The sequence below is a fragment of the Carcharhinus amblyrhynchos genome, chromosome 4, assembly GCF_965287045.1.
Source record: "Carcharhinus amblyrhynchos chromosome 4, sCarAmb.v2.hapA, whole genome shotgun sequence".
NCBI classification, from domain to species: domain Eukaryota; kingdom Metazoa; phylum Chordata; class Chondrichthyes; order Carcharhiniformes; family Carcharhinidae; genus Carcharhinus; species Carcharhinus amblyrhynchos.
Genome location: NC_137327.1, coordinates 6,265,270 through 6,291,057, shown reverse-complemented (window position 1 = coordinate 6,291,057; position 25,788 = coordinate 6,265,270). Strand labels below are relative to the sequence as shown.

General features: G+C 43.6%; 1 protein-coding gene across 1 annotated transcript in view; it reads right to left on the bottom strand.

Annotated features, from left to right (window-relative positions):
* The window catches only part of LOC145341771 (cadherin-8-like), a 232,801-nt gene extending 215,050 nt beyond the window's left edge, over positions 1–17,751 (bottom strand). Inside the window, exon 1 of the mRNA XM_080186694.1 lies at positions 17,352–17,751. The gene's annotated coding sequence lies outside the window, so the exon portion shown is untranslated. The remainder of the gene's footprint in view (positions 1–17,351) is intronic.
* Between the last annotated feature and the right edge of the window lie 8,037 nt (positions 17,752–25,788).

Here is a 25,788-nt window from a genome sequence, read left to right as displayed (position 1 = left end):
CAGAGAATTCCAGCCATTGGATCAGTGAAGGTTTTACTCAGGATCAGTCCATAGCTGAAAGGTCACAGTATTGTTTTGTTTCCGTGTTGTGGGACCTATCTGTTTTTCCATTGGAAGTTTGACTGATGTTACCAAAGTCCTGGGGAGGATACAGTCAGATCTGATGACCAACAAACTCTCCTGCAGAGCTGACCCAACCAACGCTCCATGCTACACGGCCCTTAACTGGCCCTCCAGCATGAGGTTGCTTTTTTTTTGAGAATGTTGGGTGGTAATGGGTTTCACATTAGCTTCCACTCCCACAGAGTGCCTCCAACGCCTGTGAAATTCAGCCCAAAACATTCAGATTACTCTATGTCCCTGAATACACAAGTCCCAAGAGCAGCAACTGGGATTTATATTGTACCATTATCCATCTCTGTCTTAAAGACACACAATGATCTGGCCTCCACAGCTCTCTGTGGCAGTGAGTTCCACAGATTCACCACCCTCTGACTGAAGAAAATTCTCCACATCTCAGTTTTAAAGAAGCGATCTTTCAGTCTGAAGTTGTGTCCTCAAGTTCTAGTCTCTCCCACTGAAGGAAACATTCTGTTCACGTCCATTCTGTGTAGGCCTCTCAGTATTCTGTAAGTTTCAATTAGATCGCCCCTCATCCTTCTAAACTCCATCAAGTACAGACCCAGAGTCTTCAACTGTTCCTCATCTGACAAACCCTTCATTGCTGGGATAATTCTTGTGAACCTCCTCTGTATGGTGCCCTCAGCTGGCTGGAAGATGCTCTGCAGCCGGTCAAAAGTTGACAGCTCTTCAAAATGGCCTTTACGGGTTTGCTGATTATTTAAATTAGCTGTCTGCCTTTAGCCTGCCGGCTGTCGCTATCCTCCGCTGCTCCTCCTGGGAACTTGATTGCACTGGGGGGGGGGGGGGGGGGCGAGGGGGGGTGGGGGGGGGGGGGGGCATCCCAACAGACCTCCCTGGCGATTATATGGGCATCCCTGTTCCCAGATAAAATTTCACCCTCTTGTTTATCTCTCTCCACAGATGATGCCTGCTCTACTGAGTATATCCACTGTTTTTTGTTTTTATATCAGGTTTCCAGTATATTTTACAGGTGCACCATAGGAAGCATTCTTTCTGGTCACATCACAGCTTGGTATGGGCTCCTGCTCTGTCTAAGACTGCAAAGAACGACAAAAGGTAGTGAATGTAGCCCAATCCATCACGCAAACCAGCCTCCCATCCACTGACTCTGTCTACACTTCCCACTGCCTTGGCAAAGCAGTCAGCATAATTAAGAACCCCACGCAACCTGGACATTCTCTCTTCCACTTTCTTCCTTCGGAAAAAAGGTACAAAAGCTCTGAGGTAACATACCAACTGAGTCAAAAACAGCTTCTTCCCTACTGCTGTCAGACTTTTGAATGGATTAACTTGCATTAATTTGATCTTTCTCTACACCCTAGCTGTGACTGTAACACTACATTCTGCACTCTCTTGCTTCCTTCTCTATGAACGGTATGTTTTGTCTGTATAGCACGCAAGAAACAATACTTTTCTCTGTATGTTAATACATGCGACAATAATAAATCAAAGCAAAGCAAAAATCTGCAGTATTTTGCCTGTTTAATTGGAAGCCACCTCTGCAAATGCTAAATAAGAATCCCTCTTCTATGTGCAACAACGTGGTAAATAACCTGACAATGTTTTCCTCTGCTCGCCACTTCAACTGAAATAATGAACAAAATCTACAACGACACTTTCCTAAGAAATTTTCCAAGGCCTTCATAATTCTATCATTCACAGAGGATACTTATCTCATTGGAACCATCTGTACTCATGCACAGAGTGCTCTTGCATTTCCAAGTATCCATTAACTATCTCAATGAAATCTACTTAAAGCCATTTTTTTTTTGCTACGGGCAATGACTTCAGCCTGATTCAATAATTCATTTAATTTATCATTGCAGCACAGAAGTGAGATTGTGCAAAACACATGCTTAATTTAATGACCTCCACCTCACATCTAATCGGGCAACTGTTGGCATGATAGCACAAGACACAGGGACACTGGAGTTATGTCAGTAGTACTGGGAGGCTGGCTTGTCAAACTCCATCACTGGATTATAGCAATAATGCCAGCCCCTAACATGAAATCAAGTGTTGAGTAGCGATATACCAAACACAATGAACATGTTAAATATTTATTCTTGCATGGGGTATGGGGATTGCTGATAAGACCAACATTTGTTGCTCATCTTTAGCTACCTTTATCAATGACATTCCTTCTTTTCTAAGGTCAGAAGCGGGGATGTTTGCTGATGATTATTTGAGGGGTGTGGGGGATTCGTGGTTGTCCAGAAACTGAACAGAACCGGACTGGCCATACAAATACTGTGGCTACAAGAGCCGGCCAGAGGCTAGGAATCCTGCAGTGAGTAACTCACTGACTCCTCAAAGCTTGTCCACCATTTACAAGGCACAAGCCGGGAGTGTGATGGAATGGTCTCCACTTGCCTGGATGAGTGCAGCTCCAACAACACTCAAGAAAGTTGATACCATCCAAGACAAAGCAGCCCACTGATTGGCACCCCTTCCACAAAACATTCACTAGCTCCACTTCTGACACACAGTGTCAGCAGTGTGTACTATCTGCAACATGCACTGCAGGAACTCACCAGGGCTCCTTAGACAGCACTTTGCAAACCACAACTGATACCACCTAGAATGACAAGAGCAGCAGAAACATGGGATCACCATTACCTGGATGTTCCCCTCCAAGTCACTCACCGTGCTGATTTGGAAATAAAGCACTGTTCTTTTCATTGCTGCTGGATTAAAGTCCATCCCTAACAGCACTAACTACACGTCATGGACTGCAACGGTTCAAGAAGACGGCATACCACCACTTTTGCAATGACAATTAGGGAGGGACAAATGAATGCAGATTGAGCCAGGAATGCACATATCCCATGAATGATTTTTTTTATATCGCTAATCGTCCTTGAAGAATGAGTTGCTAAACCATTTCCATGACTTAGGGTAGTAAGGGCGTGGAACGCCCTGACGGCAGCAGTAGTGGACTTGCCAACTTTAAGGGCATTCAAATGGTCAGTGGATAGGCATTTGGATAACATTGGAATAGTTTAGGTTAGAGGGTCATTAGATTGGTTCCACTGGTCGGCACAACATTGAGGGCTGAAGGGCCTGTACTGCTATGTAATGTTCTATGTTCTATGACAGTTAACCATTGCAGTGAGTCACATGTAGGCCAGACCAACAAAATATGGTAGATTTCCTTTCCTAATGGATGCTACTGAATCAGATGGGCTTTTTTACAACATTCAATGTTAGCTTCATGGTCACTCAGATGAGTTTTCAATTCCAGATTTTTTTAAATTGAATTTGAAGTCCATCAGCTGTGGTGATCAGATTTGAAACACTGTCTCCAAAACTACACCCTGGGCCTTGGGATTAATGGCCTGATGGCATTACCAATGTTCCACCTCCCCCGCTAAATTAAATGGTTTATATGCAATGAAAGTTCTCAGCTTGATATATATTTGAGAAGGGAATATTTGAAGATCCATGAGGTATAAAAGCAGTGGAATTAATTGACTCATTTCTTCAGAGAATCAGCATCATAATAAAGTTTAAAGTTCATTTATTAGTCACAAGTAAGGCTTACATTAATGCTGCAATGAGGTTACTGTGAAATTCACCATACTCCGGAGCCTGTTCGGGTCAATTTACCTAACCAGCACATGTTTCAGACTGTGGGAGGAAACTGGAACACCCAGAGAAACCTATGCAGACACAGGGAGAATGTGCAAACTCCATACAGACAGTGACCCAAGCCGGGAATCGAACCCAGGACTCTGGCAGCAGTGCTAACCACTGTGTCACTGTGTCACCACATGATAATGGGCCAAACAGGCTTCATTTTTGCTTTCCGGTTCTTGGATTGGCTGCAGGTTCATGTTCCGGGCCAAAGACTTGAGCACAAAATCTAGGCTGACATATTGCAGCATTGAGGGAACACTGAACGATCAGAGAGTTTAAAATAGGGCATCTTACACGGCTGATTCCAATCTGTGGCCATCTTGCAATGGCAGAACCAAAGTCTTGCTACCCCTCCAAAGAAATCGAATCATACAGCGGGATTTTACGGCCTCACTTGTCCCAAAACCGAAAAATCCCACCCAAAGGTCAACACACCTTCCCATTGTCCACCATCGCCTGCTCTGATCCCCATGGTGGGCAGGGTGGTAAAATTCCAGCCATGGGCTGGTTTCAGTACAGCCAGAGGCCAGCCCTTTCTGGCTCTCTACGAGAACAGCTCAGCTCGTTCCATTCCTTCATGTTCTCCCTGTTGCCCTACAGCATTTTTTTTCTCTCTCTTCAGATAATTATTCTATTTTCTTTTGAAAGCCATGATTGAACCTGCCACCGCCACGCTCCCAGGCTGGGCATTCCACACCCAAATCATTAATTGCATTTAAAAAAGATTTTCCTCCTGTCGTCTCTGGTCCCTTCGTCAATCATCTTAAATTGGTGTCCGCTGGTTCTCGATCCGTCTGCTAATGGGAATAGTTTCTCTTTATCTATCCTGCCCGTACCCTTAACAAAAAAGTCTAAATAATGTGGATGCTGGAAATCTGGAACAAAAGCTAGAAGGTGACGGAAAAATTCAACAGGCCTGGGATGATCTATGCAGAAAGAAACAGAGTTAACATTTCAATTCCTTCTGGAGAAGAGTCACATTGGACTCAAAATGTTAACTCTGTTTTTCTTTCCACAGATGCTGCCAGACCTGCTGAGTTTCTCCAGCACTTTCTGTGTGTATTTTTGTTCATGATTGCACACACTTTTTTTTAAATATCCTCTCACACGTCTCTTCTCTAAAGAGAACAAACTCAGCTTGGCTAATTACCTCTGCCACTGAAGGAAGGATGTAGTGATTTTGTCCTTGTTATTTGCCTGTTTGTCTGTAAACAGTCTGTAAATTCTCCCATCCTGCCTGCCACGAGAATTGTAGTGGGTGGGGAGCAGGCCATACAAAGGTCCATAGACCTCGGGTGGGATGGATGCTCCGGTTTTGGGGCAAGCGCAGCCAAAGAATCCCAAACAATATGTCTCAGAATATAAGGAATGGTTTTCAGTGAAAGCTTAGTACACAGAAAGAGCATGGCCAAAGGGAATAGCGATTCATTTTTGGTAATGATATTGGCTGGAATTCATAGAATCCCTGTAGTACAGAAGGAGGCCATTCAGCCTATCAAGTCTGTACTAGCCACAATCCCACCCAGGCGCTGTTCCCATAACACCAAACATTTACTCTACTAATCCTCCGGCAATAGGTTCAATTTAGCATAGCCAATCAATCAAAGCCACACATCTTCAGATTGGGGGAGGAAACCGGAGCACCAGAGGAAACCTATGCAGACACGGGGAGAATATGCAAACTCCACATAAACAGTGACCCGAGGCTGGAATCGAACCTGGGTCCCTGGTGCTGTGAGGGAGCAGTGTTAATCACTGTGCCATCGTGCCGTCCTTCTGCTGTGGGACCAGAGAATCCCGCTGGCGTGAACGGCCCGGGAAATTCCAGTCATGGATTCGGATCCAGATCCTGGAATTCTTTTAAGAGTCTGTTATCATTAGGAGGTAGGGCAATTTGACCTCTGTGTTTACAAATGTCATGGGTTGTGTTACTTGGATCATCTCAGCTGACACAGTGAAATTTGTTCTCTGTCAAAATATGAGCAGAGTTTTCAGAGCAGGTTGTTGAACGCCAATTTGCCTGATGTCTCCTTGGTAAGATGGAAGTTCTTACTAAGGATTTATTTTTTCAGGTTTGTAGTTACAGAGCATCAGCCAAGCATGGAAAAGGCTCCAGCGAGAGCTGCAGAGCTGTAAAACAGTGCATTAACACTGTGGGATGGCAATACTTGGCTTGCTGAGTGTCCCTTTCACTTGACTATCCATGTAACTGAAATCTCTGACTTCCAAAACTTTTGTCATATATCCTGCCTTCACAATTTTTTCTTGAAATGTGGCGCCCGGAATATATTTCGGTACCTCAGCTGAGACCAAGCCAGTGTTTTATGAACGTTCACCATAACTTCCAAGTTCTCAACTGGCCTCTCAAGCAGCAATAAAGATCCCAGAGGACTACTTCAAAGAAGAGCTGGGGAGCTCTTCCCAGTTAAGCTGAAATCCAACGTGTTGCTATCTTCCTGTAACACCAGAATCCATCTCATTTCCTGACAGCACTGTGGGTGTGCCTACACCACATGGTCCACAACGGCTCAAGAAGGCAGCTCACCACCACCTTCTCAAGGGCAGGGAGAAATGGGTAATAAATGCTGACCAGCAATCTCCATTTCCCATGAATGATGGGAATGGAAATTGATCAGCTGGCTATTCGCCACTTTTCTGTTTGTGGGAGCTTGCTGTGCACAAATTGACTGCCATATTTTCCTACAACAATGAATACACCCCCCAACTTACTTTGTAAAGTGTTTTGGATGCTGGCTGAAGTTGGGAAAGGCACTATATCAGTGTAATTCTTCCTGCTTCCAATGTATAAAATGTGTGTGTGTGTGTGTGTGTGTGTGTGTGTATGTTGACCTGAGGGTTTGGCTGCGATACCCCCACCCCTCCATGATCAACTGTCCACTGCCCAGGATCACATTATGAGGGTTTAATCAGTGATCTGGCACTCCCCCATGCAGAACCCAATACTAGCGGCTGGGAGAACTGGCATTGCACAATGCAGCTCCATCTCCGGCCTATGTGCTTCCCCTATCCAATGAGCCTTCATGTTGGGAGTGAAGGATTCAAGGGAATGAAAGTGAAGAGTTTGGCAGATGTCTGGAACAAGCTGTGTGTCTGGAACGAGCTGCCAGAGCTAGTAGTAGAGGCAGGTACAATTTTATCTTTTAAAAAGCATTTAGATAGTTACATGGGTAAGATGGATATAGAGGGATATGGGCCAAACGTGGGCAATTGGGACTAGCTCAATGGTCAAAAAAAAGGATAGCATGGACAAGTTGGGCTGAAGGGCCTGTTTCTTTGCTGTAAACCTCTGTGACTCAATGGCTATATCTCTATACTGAGAATTGTCCCGCAGTACCAAAGAGAGAAAAAAGGGACAGTCTCTTATTTCTATTCAGGTTTAGACACTGGGAATAGGAGTTTCTGCTATAACCTGGTCTGGGAGAATCAATTTTCAGGATTCCTGAGCTGACCGCTTAACCAGATAACACATGGACATTTTCAGGCAGGAGCTTATTTACCCCCGAATAGTTACAAACTCATAGCAGTGACAGCTCTGAAATTGTCACTGGCTGCTCACATGCCTGTTCCAGGGGTCTTGCTGAATTTAACCCCCTATTCCACCCTAAAGAAATACTTGCTTGTGTAGTTTAACTGAATGAAAAAAACCTCAAAACTTAACGAGATTTGAGTCTGTTTCAGGAGCGAGTTGGAATTGTGATCACAAATTCCATCCTTGAACTAATTCCTTGCACTCATTACTAATTGAAGGGGCGATAGTTTTTTTTTACCCCAAATAATATGTTAAGCAGGGAAAGGCAAGTTCCATTTATTTCCAATTAATTGCTGGCCATATTCCTCAGAAGATTAATTGCCACAGATTTATGTCACGGCTGGTGCAGAATTCTGGTTCTGAACGTTGAAATCTTCCTCTATTAATGTGATTGCAGCGTGTGAAAGTCAAAGTGATTATTGATAAAAGCTGGCCACATATGATTTTTTTTTAATAATGATGTTAGCGCTTGGAGGATAGGCTCATAATTCCGGCACCGTGGGCTCTCAGCAAGAATATGGTTAAACGTTACCTGAAATTCAGGTTTGTTCTTTTCCAACTAGCTGCACCGACCCATAAACTTTCTAAGTGTATCCTTTTCCTGCAATAATTCATCAAGATGTCAAATGTGATAGTCTAATCAATATTTTAGTCGTCGGGGGCGACTGATAATTCTCTCTGTGGTTGAGGAGAGGAAGCGACTGAAGGCAAGGGCAGCTGTAACTGACAGTGGCCCATCCTTAAGTCCCACTTGGAGAGGGAAATCTGGGCACAGCTCTTGTCCAAGGTCCCTCAAAGAGGTCCTTGATTCAGCAGCTAGTGACAAGCTAGCATGTGCATCACTGGATCTGGACAGTGAACTGTTGGCATGGCGCAAGCTGTTTCAGCTGTTTCATCACACACAAGGTCCCATTCACCAATTATCTGTGTGCACACAGCACTTACACGTCTCCCAGTCCAAATGGAGTCAGGGGAGTGGTGACTTCTTGTGATCTGCCCCAGTATATCCTCAAATTCTACCCTTTACTCTCATTCTATGCTTTTTAACACTCTTTTAAATTCTCTGATAATGTTTGACACTGTATTCTGCATCCTTTCCTTTTCTTCTCCCTTATGTACTCTATGAATGGTATGTTTTGCCTGTGAGAAGAGACAATACTTTTTCCTATAAACAAATACATGTGATAATAATAAATCAAATCAAATCAAAATCACACAAAAACACTTAAAATTTGGAATTCTCATCCCTGTATATGATTTTTTCCATAATTTCAATTGCCTCTTTCTCTCTCTTTTTCTCTTTCTGGAAACTCCTCCAGGCCTATGATTCTATGAGGTCTCAGCTTTTCTCCAATTCTAGTCTCTCATGCATGCCTAATTTCCATGCTCCATCATTGGTGCATTCAGCTGTTAGGTTCCACTCCTTCAGCATATAATCGTAGATATTTACAGCATAGAAACACAACCTCCAGCCTAATGTTTCCATGCCGCCCAGCTTTTACCACAAAGCTAGGCCCAGTTGCCAGCATTTGGCCCATATCCCTCCATACCCACCTTACCTATGTAATTGTCTAAATGCTTTTTAAAAGACAACATTGTACCTGTTTCTACTACTACCTCTGGCAGCTTGTTCCAGACATTCATCACCCTCTAAGTGAAAAAGTTGCCCCTTAAACCTACGCCCTCTAGTTTTAGACTCCCCTACCTTTGGGAAAAGATGGTGACTATCTAGCTGAACTATGCCCCTCATTATTATACAGACCTTTATAAGATCGTCCCTAAGCCCCTTACACTCCAGAGAAAAAAGTCCTAGTCTATTCATCCTCTCCTTATAACTCAAACCATCAAGTCCCAAAAGCATCCTAGTAAATCTTTTTTGCACTCTTTCTAGTTTAATAATATCCTTTTTATAATAAGCTAACCAGAACTGTACACAGTATTCCGATTGTGGTCTTATCAATGTCCTGTACAACTTAAACAAGACGTCCCAACTCTTGGATGTTCTGACCAATGAAATTACACATGCCGAATGCCTCTTCACCATCCTGTCCACCTGTGATTCCACTTTCAAGCAGCTATGAATCTGTACTCCTTGATCTCTTTGTTCTATAACTCTCCCCAACACCTCATCATTAACTGGGTAGGTCCTGCCATAGTTCGATCTACCAAAATGCATCACCTCATATTTATCTAAATGAAACTCCATCTGCTGTTCATCGGCCCACTGGCCCAATTGATCAAAACCCCGTTACAATCCTAGATAATCTTCTTTACTGTCCACTACACCACAAACCTTGGTGTCATCTGCATGATCTCTTGCCCGATAGATGCTCTTTGAAAATGATCTCTTTGACTAACCTTTTTGGTCACCTAATATCTTCTCAACATGGCTCAGTGTCAAATTATTTCTGATAACATTGGACATTTTACTGCATTGAAGCTATTGCATAAATACACGCTGTGGGTATTATTGAATATAGGTCTCCATTACATAACTGAGGATGAGGTTCTGAGTTGGAGCACCAGGTTTGGGCTGGGGTGGGTATTTGCAAGAACATAAAAATCTATGGCTTCATAACTGCCTTCAGTTGCAGAGAGGTACGGAGCTGTGACTGATATCTCTCCAAGTGGTGAAATCAATGAGTAAACATTTGTCAGGTGTTAGCAGAAAGAAAATTGCAAAAGCAAATTGGCAGTTCCATTTTTGCACATTTTGTCCAACAGTATAGTTTGGTTGGGAATAATACAGGAGGTTAATGTAGCACCTGAAGCAGTGACTGGCAGGTTCTCTGTGGTTCTTGACAATTATCTGCACTTCTAACAGGCAATTTTCTCCCCCCACCGCATTCATGATATTTGCAATGTTAAAAAAGTATCTAATTGAATAAAACATAATTGCAGAATTGCAGCTCGCAAAATAGGATTCCCTTCTGCCAACTGAAAAAAAAGGCATACAATCCAACAATCTCACCTATCTTCGACAGATCTCACCTATCTTCACTTACCTACTTTCTTACCATTTGTCTCAACCCTTATTTTCTTCAGTAACATATGAAGGGAAGTGTAATTTTATTAAATAACCCAACCATCAGGTGAAATTTTCCAATAAATGTTGTCAAGTTACTTTGATGCCTTTACTCCATTCAAATGGTTTGTCTCTGCTTCCCCGGTCCCTTCTGATGTCAAACATCACAATTGCTTTTTCAGTGTGTCTTGTGTGGTACCTGGAAGTTTCCTACCATAAACAATTCTCTCAGATCATTTCTTTTCATGATAATTATAATATAATTGAATCATAAAAACCACTACCTCTGTGCCAGCATTTGAAAAAGGACAATCCAATTCATTCCACGTCCCTTTTCTCTCCCTCAATGCGATTGTTCCCTTTTTCAATATGTATACAATTTCATTTTGAAAGTTCTACTCAACCTACTTGTGTCATCCCTACAGGTGATGTATTCCAGATTGTAAAAAAGTAACTCCATAAAAAAAAACAATCTAACTCTGCTTCTTTCAATAATTCCTTAAATTTCCTTCATCCTGAAAATTTCAGTAAGCTGCTCAGAAATTTCCAGCAGTTGGAGCAAAACATTCCCAACTTCTTAAATCTGCACCCATTACCTCTTTCCCTTCTGCATCCTCTCAAGGATCAATGGCATCATTGCTATAATGAGTTGACCAAAGTATTGAATTTAAAATGGTGGGGTGGGTGGGGCGGGGGGGGCGCTGGTTATTGGGGGTGGGGGGTGTGGTGGGGGCCAGGGGGTGGAGGGATTGGTGAACATCCTCTCCATTAATCTGATTATAGCTGATTGCCTTGTGCCCTGTGTTAGAAATCTGGGGATTCAAAGCCAGTATCAATAAATATACAAATCTAGGCTAACAATCCAAAACTGTGGTAAGGGAGTGCTGCATTATCAGAGACTCACGTCCTTCAGTTAAAGTGCTAGATCATTGTCCTGCATGGTGATTTTTGTGGATGTTAAATATCGAACTGTTCTAAATAAATAGAACTATTCTAATAAGTACAGGCAATCCAAGTAACATCCTGTGCAACATTCTTGCCTCAACAAAAATGCTCAGTAATAATTAGCTCATCATTCATATCACTGATACTGTGCTTTACAACATCTTGAGGTGATAGAATGCTATTAAATACAAATATTGTTGCACATAAGCCTTCTTTTAAAATTTGAACTATATCCTTTACCCTTCCAACTAAATTTTCACAAAATGTCACAGATATAATTGTTGTAATCTGGCTGAAAATGAGCTTTAGCCAGCAATTGTAACATTTGTGAGATGACTCGATGCATATATTGACTGTTTTATCCCCAGTAATCAACCATTAATTATCAGTGGTAGTGAGCATATTGTAATTATTAATCCCTCAGAGATGACCACATCACACAATAGCCATCGAGAATTGCTGCAGCCTGTTAAAACAGAGAGAACATACTCCAATCCCCACCCTTCCTGATTGCTCAGTAGAGATTGTAGCAAAGAGTAGATGATGGAAACACTTTAAAAGCTGCATTCTCATTTTGGGGTGCAGATAAAGCTGGGTAAACTGCTTGAACTTTGCTCTTGTGATTTATCTTCCTCAGTTATACCTACTCGCTCTCATTCTATTTATATTTCTTCATATTGCTCTTAGAGTATTGTTATGGTCCACTGAATATGTACAATAAATGCAGTAAATATCAAACCCATGTAAGACATAATGTATATTCATTACATGTGGGCAAGTTAAAACCTTATTAACTCATACTTCCAAATGCATAATAAAGCATAATTTTAAATTAAGTATATGCAAAATGTATGTGTCTCGCAACAACAACTGCACTGAATAACACAAACAGGGCTATTACAAACACACAACGCATCGTGTATTGTAATATACTCAAGAAGGTTAAATCCTAGTATTACATATACCATACAGTGTAAGCCATTGCATTACTTTTCAGTAAGAATCCTCAATCATTAGCCTCAATTTAGTGGCCTACAAATATTCATCAGCCTACTACATGTAAATTATCCATCTTTTAGTCTGTATCTCAATTTTCTGAAGATTGAGCCAAATCAGGCAGAATTTCTCAAATACAACAAAAGACTTTTGAAGGAAGTAAGGTTGGGATTTTGCTTTTGGAGGAACGGGAAGTGGGATGATACTGTTCCGGGTGCCTAAGTCTGTGTTATTCCCCTGCAAATCTGTATAGACAGTTTATCCATCAGGCAAACAGTCAGAACCTAGGCTGGAAATCTCATCACTCGCTGCGACCCTCTAACTCTGGTCCTTAGCAATTTCCTTCTACCAGTCATATCATTGACAAACTTGCATTTGCTTATAACAGCATGCTTGCAACCACCAGCTTCCAACATTGAAAGCGCAAGGAATGTTCTAGATAAGCTGTAATTGTCACAAATGTATGAAACACAGCCTAAGAAGCGATAAGACATTTTGGACTTTGAAACTGTTTGTTTCTGATGGGCACAATTAATTAGGGCATATGAGAAAGTTATCCCAATTTTCATGGGTGTAGCCCTCCCAGTGGGCATGCAAAAGAGGTAAACATGCAGCAAAATTGCACGTGTCACTGGTGTCCTTCAGTGTCCTCTCCAGCACGCCCTTCCCCCAGCGAGATTCAGCACATGCCTGGAATCAGATTCAGTGAGGGTAAAAGCCTTCACAACTCCTGCCATTGATTTCAATCCCAAAAACTCCAACCAACCTGCCTAGGCGGTGGGCAAGGACAGGATTCGATTTTCATTGTGATTGTCTCCATTCTACCAATCCCATCACCCATCCACCTTTCTCCCCCCCCCCCCACCATGCCCCCAGTATACCCCGTGCTGATCAAACACAGCCTGCCATCAGCCACTGTGTGGGCTCACACCGGAAGGGTGTTCACTCAGTGCAGGTAGCAGTGGAAGCCATGGCCCAACAAGGGACAAGGCAACAGAAAGAGTTGGGGAAATTGCAACGTCCAGCCAAGTGCACAACTGAAGAGTCACACGGACTCGAAATGGTAACTGAGTGTCTCTCTCCACACAAGCTGCCACTCCTACTGAGTTTATTTTTTCCAGCATTTTCCTGTTTATTTTTAATTCCAAATTTCCAGCATCCACAGTAATTTGCTTGCATTTCAGGACACAATATTGCCCTTGCTGTTCACAAAGAATGCAGGAGTGAAATGATTTCCGACTTGTCAGATATATTTGAGGACCCCACGGAAAAAAGGTTAGACTTGCCCTGTCCTCCTCCCCCATATTCCACCCACCCACGACCGACCCTATGCAACCGATTTGCTTGAGATACAGCCTCGAGGTTTAAAAGGAAGTACTATTTACTGTCTGCGTTTTCACCGTAATACTTACCCTGGAATAAAAGCATAATTGAAAAAAAAACAGGGATTAAAACTACATTCTGTGCACTCTATTATGTTTGCCCACCGTTCAGATCTAATATTTAAATTTCCAGTGGCAAAGCTGATTGTTGGATTCTGAAGCCTTTCATTCGTGACAGCTATACACTGTGTAACTCTTACTCCTACATACTTAATTAAAGTGGGGTTTAATAGATTCAAATGCATTCACTACTAAATGGGTTTTAGCACACTTCATGATTTTTTGAAGCCAACATTTTTAGACAGGGGGAAAACCCTGATAAGATCATTTTTTGAATCAATTGGAATGGAATCGTTCTTTGGTTATGTCTGACCTTGTTTCTCTGTCTGTCACTGGTATTTTTGCTTCAGAACAGAGCACGATAAAGCTAACATATATAAAGTACATTCACTATATATCTATTTCTGAAATCCCCGTCGCATTGTCAACAGTTATTTCTTGCGGGGATCCTAATAGATGGCTCCTGATCCATCATTTTTCTCTTGTTCGTCTCACGCACCCGCTCACTGCCTCGCTCACGGTCCTCGGATGAGGGTGAGGAATTAATCACGCTTGCTTTGGAAGGGGACCCCCCGAGTCCTCGTTATTTTTTTTTAAAAGCTTTCGGACGCTTTCCTGCAGGAGGCAAGAGGAATTTGAACGTGTGACTTGTCACTGCCGGGCGCTGTTTTCACAACATTTGCCCCAACTCAACTTTCCCCGGGCCAAGCGTTCAATGTATTCCCTGTTAATGATCAGCGAAGGGAAAGGAAACACATTGAACAACTTTTCACTGATGTCTCTGAATGTCGCGGCGAATTCCAGCAACACAACCTTTACTTGTCAGACTTCTTGGGAACGGTTGTTATTTTAAGTTTCATTTAGACTTCCTGTTTTTATCATGGGGGGATTTTTTTTTAATGAATTTTGTTTTGGATGGCAGCACTACGGTTCTCGGGAAAACTGAAGACTGCAAGTTTTAACATCTCGCAGAACAAGTCAAAATGCCACAGACATTCTCGCACCCGCTAAAGGGGGGGGGGGGGGGGGGAATCAGACCTGGGAACATTGGAGAGCAAAGCTCAAGGAGTAGGACAGTCAACACACAAGGCAAGGCTCAGTGAGTGAGAGTGTGGGCCAGGGGGTGAGGGTCAGTGAGTGAGTGACGGTGAGTAGGTGGGTGTGAGTCTGAGTTGGCTGGTGAGTGAATGAGTTGGTGGGTGAGTGAGGGTGAGTTGGTGGGTGAGTGAGGGTGAGTCGGTGGGTGAGTGAATGAGTTGGTGGGTGAGTGAGGGTGAGTCGGTGGGTGAGTGAGGGTGAGTCGGTGGATTAGTGAGTGTGAGTTGGTTGGTGAGTGAGTGAGTTGGTAGGTGAGTGAAGGTGAGTCGGTGGGTGAGTGAGTGTGAGTTGGTTGGTGAGTGAGTGAATTGGTGGGTGAGTGAAGGTGAGTTGGTGGGTGAGTGAGGGTGTCTGTGGATGAGTGAGTGTGAGTTGGCGGGTGAGTGAGGGTGAGTCAGTGGATTAGTGAGTGTACATTGGTGGGTGTGAGTGTGAATTGGTGGGTGAGTGAGGGTGAGTCAGTGGATGAGTGAGTGTGAGTTGGTGGGTGAGTGAGGGTGAGTCGGTGGGTAAATGAATGTGCGTTGGTGGGTGTGAGTGTGAGTTGGTAGGTGAGTGAGTGTGAGTTGGTGGGAGTGAGGGTGAGTCAGTGGATGAGTGAGTGTGAGTTGGTGGGTGAGTGAGGGTGAGTTGGTGTGAGGGTGAGTCGATGGGTGAGTGAGTTGGTGGCTGAATGAGTGCGAGGTGGTGAGTGTGTGTTGGTGGATGAGTAAGTGTGAGCCGGTGAGTGAGTGAGTGTGAATCGGTAAATGTGAGTGAGTGTGAGCCGGTGAGTGAACAAATGTGAGGTGAGTGAGTGTGAGTCGGAGAATGAGGTGCACTTTCCCCAATGTCTTGTGGATGAAGGCAGGGAGGGACAGACCAACACTATTGACCATCGGCGGTGCTGTTCTGCTCCCCTCGGCACTGGGACATTTGTATTTTTGGGGGGGAGTGGGGAAGGGGGGTGAAGGGTTGCTGGCTGAGTAATTTCGAGGGGAATATTAGGGCAGTTGCCCACGCCAGCTTAAAAAGGTGAGTTTATCAACTTTGCAGCTACCGAGAACCCGAACGCTTCTACCTGTGAAGCTGGGACATTAGAAAAGATTTGGACCCCATGTTCTAGATAGTCCCACTAAATTTGGTGATGCGCTGGTGCGAGGAAATGAAGATTTACAAAATAAAAAACCACACCGTTATACTAATGCTGGGTGTGATTTTAATCCCTTGCCTTCCCTTGCTGAGAGCACGTTGATATTCGCCATCCTTAAACCGGCTGAGATTAAAACCATTTTCCTGTCCCATGCTCATGTATTAATTGCGACTAAATGTTATTAATTAAAAGGGTTCCGCAGAAGCTCTTGAGAGTAGATGAATGCGGGTCTGGGATTCCGGGACTAGCCGCCCTCAGCGTGTCGGTGTGAGATTTTATGAAGATCTGACGCTGTTAAAATCTAAAACCTGTTTTTTTTTATTACAGAAGTAAAGCGTTCCAAGTTCTTACAAAATCGATGCAATATCCTTTTATAAACACATTGGCGGGGATGATTAAAAGCCGGCTCCTTGAGCGATGTACAAGGGGGACCCCCTGAAGCCACACTTTCTGCTCTTCTCATTTCTATAGATATATAAACCTGAGACAATATGATCGTTGTAATTTATTATCAGATTGCCTGTAACCCTTGATGGCGCCATTTGAGTGGCCAATATTTAAACGTTTGGGGTGATTTACACTGAGCCCAGATCAGTGTGTTCCTATCGCTCTGCACAGATTGGGTTTGACACAAGTTGGGTTGTCTGAAATGACACTAACTGGCCAGCCTGTGAACTGGGGAGGGGATTCGGCCATCGGGACACCACCCCTCCTTTCTCACAGTCCGGCCTGACCTCAGAAATTAGGAAGTGCCGCTCTTGCAAAGGCAGATGGACAGGAGGAAGATGGAGATATTCTTACATTGGGAGAAAAAAAAAGAGGAAGATTGCGAGAGAGCAAAGCGCCTGTTTGGAGAGAGTGAAAATGGTACTGGAAAGTTGGCCCGGTTCCCTAGCTCTGGTCCCGCGTTAAACAGAATAAAAAAAGCCAGAACATTGACAGCAAAGCGGGTATGTCAAAAAAATAAAAGAAAAATCCCGGTGTCCGCATCAGTGAGTGGGGAAGACATTCCAGTGGGATTTTGGAACAACCTTGGGTTCCTGACCAGCGAACACGTTCAGTCCCCAAGACCTGTCTGCCATACATTGATGGAAAGTCTATTGTGCAGGGTGGGGGGTTGCGGGGTGTGGGGGGGCGGGGGTGCAATTATCACAGCCGGGGAACATGACTTTAACTTTGCCCCTCCACCCCCATCCGAAAACCCCTAAACCCCCTTCTTCAGCCAGCCCCTTCCTCCCCCTTTCAATTCTACCCTGACTGAGAGAGAGAGAGAAGCCAAGATCAGAATTCACATTCGCAGCACGCAAACTCTACATACATTCCAAAATAAAACGCCATACACACACACACACACACACACACATAGACACTAGACTTTACCTGATTCCACAGAGTCCCTCAGAATGTCTCTCTCTCTCCCCCCTCTCTGAGCGTCTTCAACCTCATCCGAGCAAATCGGAGCAAAATTTCGCTGGTGGGAAGAATGCAGCAGTCACAGCCGAAGGTGATCCGTTCACCTACTTGTTATGGCTCAGCGTGGACTTGATGTGATTCCTCCCAGCCACAATGCAACGTCCAGTTTTTTTTTCCCCCCCTCTCTCTATCGCTCATCATTCACACACAGAACGCAACCATCTCGTTCCCAAGTGTTCGCCTCGATCTCCCGGTAGGTGAGACATACAGAGGGGAGATCTTCACAATTCATCGCCTCCCCCTTTCGCTCTAGCACTGCCTCCCTCCTCCTCTTGTGTTTTTTTTTAAAAAAAGAAATGTTCAGTGTTTTTTTTTCCCCCCCTCTCCTGTCTGGTCGAAGGAATCCTCGAAATAACTCCAGTTATAAAAATGTATCAGCCGTACAGTGTGTGCCTGGCTGACTCTCCTGAACTGCTGGTATAGGCTCCATAGCTAGGAGCCTCCCCTGACAGCTCTTATTGGTAGGAAGGTCTAGGGCTCCGTAATTAATGCGAGCTCTATCATGAAGTGTGTAAGAGGGAGAGAGAGAGACACACACACACACACACACACAGAAACAACTTTACAATCCTGGCAGCGGACAGCATTCTAGCTAAAGGACAATAATCCGCTCTGTGCAACACCCTCCTGCCGACTAATACTGCCTTAAACTCACAGTTTACTGTTCGCAGCGAATTCCGAACTGTTTTTTTAACATACCGCAGTCACATTTGACTGGCTCGATGTTTTATGGGAGCAGGCTTTCAGGATGGTACAACAATTTCGATGCATTTCCGTGGCACTGATGTGAGTGTAATTAAAGTTAATACAAGGGAGCCGGGGCTGGAATTTCGCAGCCGGCTGTGTTATTCCTTGGAATTGTCAATGAAATTAATCGCTTCTGAAAGCAGGTGCTCCCGTCTCACCACTCTGCCGATTTACCTTGGCGTGTCAGTAGTGAATTCACTAGCACTTAAAAAAAGGTGGAGGACAGATCAGATTAGTAATAATAATTCGTGCGTGGGGTTTTAAAACCACACCGATTTTTTTTTTGTAAAAGAATAACATTTGCTGTGTTTAGTCATTGCAGACTCTGGTGCGAAGTTGACTAGGATCTCATCTTCGATGCAGTAAGTCAAGATTAATATGCACCATTTACAGAGAGTGCTTATCCACATCAACCCGTGTAACGAAAGGCTCTCTCTCTCTCTCTCTCTCTCACACACACACAAACAAAGCCACTTATTTATTCATATCCACAGGTAATAAGCGAGCAAACTCACAGACACACAACAGTCTGTCACTCACACGTGTGTCACACAGAAGCTTAAGAACACACACACAACAGTCACACAAACATGCAATCTGTGTGACAGTAAAAGGAATCACAAACATACCGACACAGAAGTGTAATCACCCAGATGGTTATCCGTATAATCCCACAATCTCACACGCACACACACACACACGTACAATGGAAGCATAGTCATACACATGGTAACAGATATAATTTACTTGTGAACGCACTCAGTGTTACACAGTCAAGAGACGTGAGGCTAGACACGCGGGAAGGCACAAGCACTGTTTCAAACACGCTAACACACACACACACAAGTGCACATGCATGGTCGGTAGCGCAGACAGTAAACAATTGGGAATTCTCAGGGTTGAAGAACAAAGATGAAATTTCTACGCTTCGTGGCTACAATGACGTTCATCTTCGGGACCAGGTGCCTGCCACAGACTGCAAACCAATCCGACCCCAGATGTAATTAGAAATGGAATTAACATCTGAACTCCCCCACTAGTAAAATTCCTGCTTCCCAATGCATATCACTCTGCCAGAAAGAATCGAAACGTTCAGCAATGGAACAAATTGGAAAGAAGGAAGCACTGGTATATATGGCGGCACGGTGGCACAGTGCTGCCTCACAGCACCAGGGGCCCAGGTTTGATTCCTGGCTTGGGTCACTATCCATGGGAAGTTTGTATGTTTTCTCTGTGTCTGCTTGGGTTTCCTCCGGGTGTTCCGGTTTCCTCCCACAGTCTGAAAGACGTGGCAGTTAGGCGTATTGTCCTTGCTAAATTCTCCCTTGGTGTACCCGAACAGGCGCCGGAGTGTGGCTACTAGGGGGTTTTGGCAATAGCTTCATTGCAGTGTTAATATAAGCCTAGAAATAAACTTTATATACATAAAATTGAGCTAAAACTAATGAAGAAAATGCTCTCTCAAAGTTAAGAGGGGAGTGCGATTGAAATCAACCACTGCTGAACCATTTAACAATGGGGCAATCAGTGAGGTTTCCCAGATTAAATATTGATTAGTTAATTCCTCAGAGGCCAACGAATCAAACATTCACTCTGGTAGAACCTCTTAGGAGGGAAAAAAGGAGAAGGTTTTGCATTTATATACTATATAGGCATCAGGGCATCCCAGATCGCTTTGAAGCCAATGAAATACTTTTGAAGTATAATCACTACTAAAATGTAGGAAAGGCAGAAGTCAATTTACACAGCAAGATCCCTCAACCACAGTCTCCCTTTGCTGGTGTTGGCTGAGGGAAAATATTGGGTTTGGACATGAGAAAGAACCCACCCACCCTTCTCCGAAACAGTGGATCTTTAACTCCAGCTGACAGGCCTGATGTGGCCTCACTTTGATATTTCATTTGGAAGATGGCAGCTCCACCAGTGCAGCGACCCCTTGGTACTGCTGCGGAGCATCAGGGCAGCATTTGTGCTCAGGCCCCGGGAGCTTGACACCACAAGGTGCTGACTGAGAGGTAAAAGAGTGACCTGTGGAACCACAGATCACCAAGGATGGAAAGGCTGCAGGCACTACAGTGCAGACAGTGAAGCTTGACAGAGACTCTCAAGAAATAAAAAGCACCAAGTGCGTCAGAATCCTAACAAATATCACAACCTCACTGTTCAGCTCATGCAGCTCATGTATGGATCTATCTCGCATCAAATTGATCTTTCTCTGCACCCTAACCATGTCTGTAATACTGCACTGTCTCCTTTCCTTGTCTATATTTTGTCTGTATAGCATGCATGAAACAATACTTTTCCCTGTATGCTAACACATGTGGCAATAATAAATCAAATCAAAGATTTTCAAAAATCACAAAAAACCCATGCTGTTTATCACACTGTCTGAGACGTTAAATACAGAAGAAGATCATTTGGTTCATTGGGCAGGATTTTACAGCATTGCTTGGGCGAGACCAGAAATTCACGCCTGAGGACAACAGAGATTTCCATTGTCGGACCCTTGCCCACTCCGATTCTGTGGCGGGCGAGTTCCGCTCAGTGTGTCTGTATTTACTCTTTGGCCCAACTATCTAATTAACCCCATTCCCTTGCTTATCTTTTTCTTTATAGCTCTGTAAATGTTCTTCATGCAAGCACTATATCAGAAAGTGTTTACTGAATCTGCTTCCACTGCTCTTCCAGACACTGCATCTCAAATCACAACAACTTGCCGCATAAGCATTTTGTCTTCATTTCCCGTCTTGTTCTTCCAACCACCTTAAATCTGTGTCCTTTAGTTACTGATACCGCTGCTACAGGACGTAGCTTGTCTTTATTTACTTTATCAAATCCAGTCATGATTTTCATGATTTAATCTCCTCTTAACCTTTGCTGCTCTAAGCTGTGTATTAACAAAGTCTCCTTCACTTTCTTCTACATTTGTTTTGCTGACGTTTTACTTACATTGATACATTTTAGTTTCCTGTTGAGTTGTCAAGAGCTGATCTTTGTTTTGGAGCTTTGCATTGTTGACACTGGGTACTGGGGTAACATTCCCCATCAATTTGATTTTGGCCATTTCTTCCTTTTCCAACCTTCCCTCTTTTTTTTTGAGGTCTTTCCTGGGTAACTGGGATTAACGTATGAGGCTAGGTGGTGGGAGTTGACATTCTATTTAACTTTGACGGGGAGGAGGCTTGTCATTAAGACCGAGAATAATTTTGTCCTCACTGATATTGTTGTGATCTGGAATGCACAGCCTACACATACTTATCAGTCCGACTCACTGACTCACAATCATGAACTGCAACCCCAGCTACAGCTACTCCTTTTATTCTTTTTCTGAATTCATTCAATCTGGGGACATGAGTATTGTTGGCAAGAATGGCATTTATTGCCCATCGGTAGTTGGCTGTTGATGAAGGTGATGGGTTTTAGTGTTCAATCGCTGGCAGGCTGAGTGTATTGCTAGGTCACTTTTGATAGTGAAGAATAGTTAGCCAACATGCTGGTGTGTGACTGGGGTCACACATAAGCAAGGTAGGAAGACCTTGGTTCAGAGATGGCTGGTTTCCAACAGATTCAAGATAATTTTCACTGATAACAACTTCTTATTCCAATTCTCAGACTGATATTCAGGGGCACTGGGGCTACCACACCATAACTTTAGACTTCTTGCCCCCTTTGGCGTAAACAATGCTGCTATTTTTATACTGATGCAAAATCAGTTGCGGACATACCTCTGTCTACATCATTGGGGATGAAGTGGAAATGGTCGAGAGCTTCAAGTTTTTAGGTGTCCAGATCACCAACAACTTGTCCTGGTCCCTCTTTGCTGACACCTTATTTAAGCAAGCCCACCAATGCCTCTAATTTCTCAAGAGGCTAAGGAATTTTGGCATGTCTGCTACGATTCTTACCAATCTTTACCAATGTATCATTGAAAGCATTCTTTCAGAATGGATCACAGCTTGGTATGGCTCCTGCTCTGACCAATGCCATAAGAAACTGCAAAGGATCATAAACAAAGCCCAGTCCATCACGTAAACCAGCCTCCCATCCATTGACTCTGTCTACATTTTTCACTGTCTTGGAAAAGTAGCCAGCATAATCAAGGATCCCACACATCCCAGACATACTCTCTTCCACCGTCTTCCCTTAGAAAAAGATGCAGAAGTCTGAGGTCATATGCCAACTGGCTTAAAAACAGCTTCTTCCCTGATGCCATCAAACTTTCAAATGGACCTGCCTTGCATTAAGTTGATCTTTCTTTACATCCTAGCTATGACTGTAACACTACTTTCTGCACCATCTCCTCTCCATCTTTATGAACGGTATGCTTTTTTTGTATAGCACGCAGGAAACAATATTTTTCACTGTGTGCTAATACAGGTGACAATAATAAATCAATTCAAAATCAGATCATTCAGTACATGCCAGCATAAACCTTGCAGTATTACTCAGGGGGCTTACACAAGCATACCTAGAACTATGTATGATTGACAGCTCACACCCAACACAATGGTTTTGAACACTTGTTAGAATACTTGAGTGAAACATCATGGATGGCAACACCACTGAGGGAATGCTGCAATGTTGGAGGGGCTGGTCTTCAGATCCGATGGTAAACTAAGGCTCTACCTGCCTTTGCAGGCAGTTCCCATGACAATCAATGTATTTTGAAGAAGATTAATGGGGTACATTCATTAAAAACAAACAGCGGGTCACAATCACATTGTTCTTTGTGGAGCCTTTGCTGTACGCAGATTGGCTACACCATTCCCTTTATAGCAACAGCGATTACAATTCAAAAATATTCAATCATGCTGTGGGATATCTTGCAGTCAGGGAAGGCACTATGTAAATGCAAGTTATTTCTTTTTCTTTATGAGACAGGAGTCTTGATTCATGGAGATAATCAATACTTTAATTTATTGACATTCAACTTCTATTCAAGCTTCCCCATTTAACGGAAGAAGTTACATGAATAAGTTACCTTCAATGGTAGTCATGATGTGGAGATGCCGGCATTGGTCTGGGGTAAAACAGAAAGAAATCTCACAACATCAGCTTAAAGTCCAACAAGTTTATTTGTAGCAAATGCCACAATCTTTCGGGACAGGTTGTCCCATCGTCAGGAACTCCCAGCCACCTGACGAAGGGTCAGCCTGTTCCGAAAGCTTGCGGCATTTGCTACAAATAAACTTGTTGAACTTTAAGCTGGTGTTGTGGGATTTCTTTCTGAGTTACCTTCACCAGGAGAGATCTTGAGCTCGTGTTCACCATCTGTGGGATCGGTGGCAGGAGGTCAATATCTGGAGGATGCCGGAAGTCACAAATCATGACTTCCGATTTTCGCTGCCCCTCTCAGGCTGTGTAAATAGGTTTATGCCCACAAATGGTGTGAACCTGGTTTCAATACATTTTAATAGGTTTGAAGATGCTTAATCCATTCCCCATCGTATTCCGCCACCACCCTCCACCCACCCAATCTCACCGTATACTGACAGCGCACAGGTGTGATGTCAGGTTGGAATGGTTTACAATCGCTTCACTTCAACAAGAACCTGTCATAGGGATTCCCCCTGAGGGCCTGACGGTAAGCATAGCCCCAAGGGAGAGGAATATGGCCAGACAGTGGCACCACCCTTTGGTACAAGTTGGCACTGCCAGATTATCACTGGCACCAGCCCTAATCTGGCGTTGAATTGAATTGCAATCGCTGTTGGCACCATTTCAAGCTAGCAGTGTCAACATGTGTCAAAGGGTGGACGCCAGCGGGAGCCACATGGGAAAGGTGGGGGATTCACTTCCATTTGTCTGTGGGCCAGGGGAGGACAGAGGAGCAGGGGATGCCAGCAATGGCAACTTCAATGGAGGGTGGGGAGCCTCTGAGATCCCTGTGTAGTGGGATGGGGGGAGGTCACTGTATGTTATGATTGGGGCACTTTTTTAAGATGCTGCCTTGATCTCTGCCCAACTGGGCCTTGCCACTGCATTGAGCCCCCCTCCCTGCCTGCCTCCCCCCACCTCCACACACACACACACACACACACACACTGCAAGATGGTGTGAAACATACATTATTGAATTTTTGGGGAAGTTGTGGTAGAATCTGGAGACAAATAAGACAGTCATTTTTTGGTAAGATTCACCCCATTATCTGGCGCCAGTATCTCTTTCAGCAGCATTCACAAACTATCATAACTCAGTTCAATCCAGTTCACAAATTGTCAAGACCAAATGAACTTATGGAGCAGCCTTATATAACAAAACAAGTCATTTGCTACAGAGCAGAGAAGCAGCCACAACAGCTCAATTTCTTCATGCACAGAGTCATTGGAATATGGAATATGCTGTCACAGGGAGTGTTTGAGGCAAATAGCTTAGGTGCTTTCAAAAGATAAGTACTTGAAAGAAAAGGGAATAGACAGATAGACTGAAAGGCTGAGATGAGGTACACAGAATGGGAGGAGAAAAAAAAGCAAAACACTGCGGATGCTGGAATCTGAAACAAAAACAGAAAATGCTGGAAAATCTCAGCAGGTCTGACAGCACCTGTGGGGAGTGAATAGACTTTAACCTGGTGTGGTGAGGCTTCTTACGGAGAGAATAGAGCCAATGTTTCAAGTTTAGATGACCTTCATCAGAACCCTTTGTCTGACAGATGCTGTCAGACCTACTGAGATTTTCAAGCATTTTCTGATTTTGTTTGCGAATGGGAGGAGATTTGTTATGCAATATCAACACCAACTGAGGCAGATCAGCTCACCATTACTGCACAGAAGAAAACCATTCAGCCCATTGAATCCACATCAGAGAAGGAAGAATTCAGGCCAGCTAACTAGGTCGTGAACGAGGGGCATCCAGATTTGGTTCAACCTGCAGCTGGATAAACTCATGGAGCTGTAGTGTAGATAATTGATCCAAATGCTCTGTTTCTCTGCTGTGTGTTCAATGTAATTCTGTGTAACTTGCATTATGTAACGCTGTTAATCTATTTAAAAAGCACAAGATGTTTCACACAAGTATTGTCAAGTAAAATCATCCAGAGTTCCCTAGATTCTAAAAGAATCGTTTTGGATTTGAAGGTAGAAAATGTAACATTGCTGTTCAGTAAAAGAGAGGGGGAGAAAACAGTAAACTGTTGACAAGTTAACCTGAAATTAATAGCAGGGAAAATACTATGATTTAGTTCAAATAACGTGGTATCAGGATAGTGGGAAAATCCGAGCATGGCAGGGAAAAGCATGGATTTATGAAAGGGAAACCATGTTTGAAAAAGCTGTAATGAGTTTTTAAAGGTTGTAACTAGTTGTTTAGAGAAGGAGTAGGTTGGGGGTGTGGGGGGTGGTTCAACCAGTACATTTGGATTTTCAAAAAGCATTCAGAAAGATGCTTGGGGATAATATATTAGCATGGATAGAAATCTGATTAATGGATACAAACTGGAGATTAGGAAGAAACACACCATTTTCAGGTTGACACTCTGTGCCCAGTGGGGTACCATGGATTAGTGCTTGGGCACCAAATGATCAAAAGTTTCAAATTTCTAGGTGTCCAGATCATCAACAATGTCCTGGTCCCCCCCCATGCCGACACTATAGTTAAG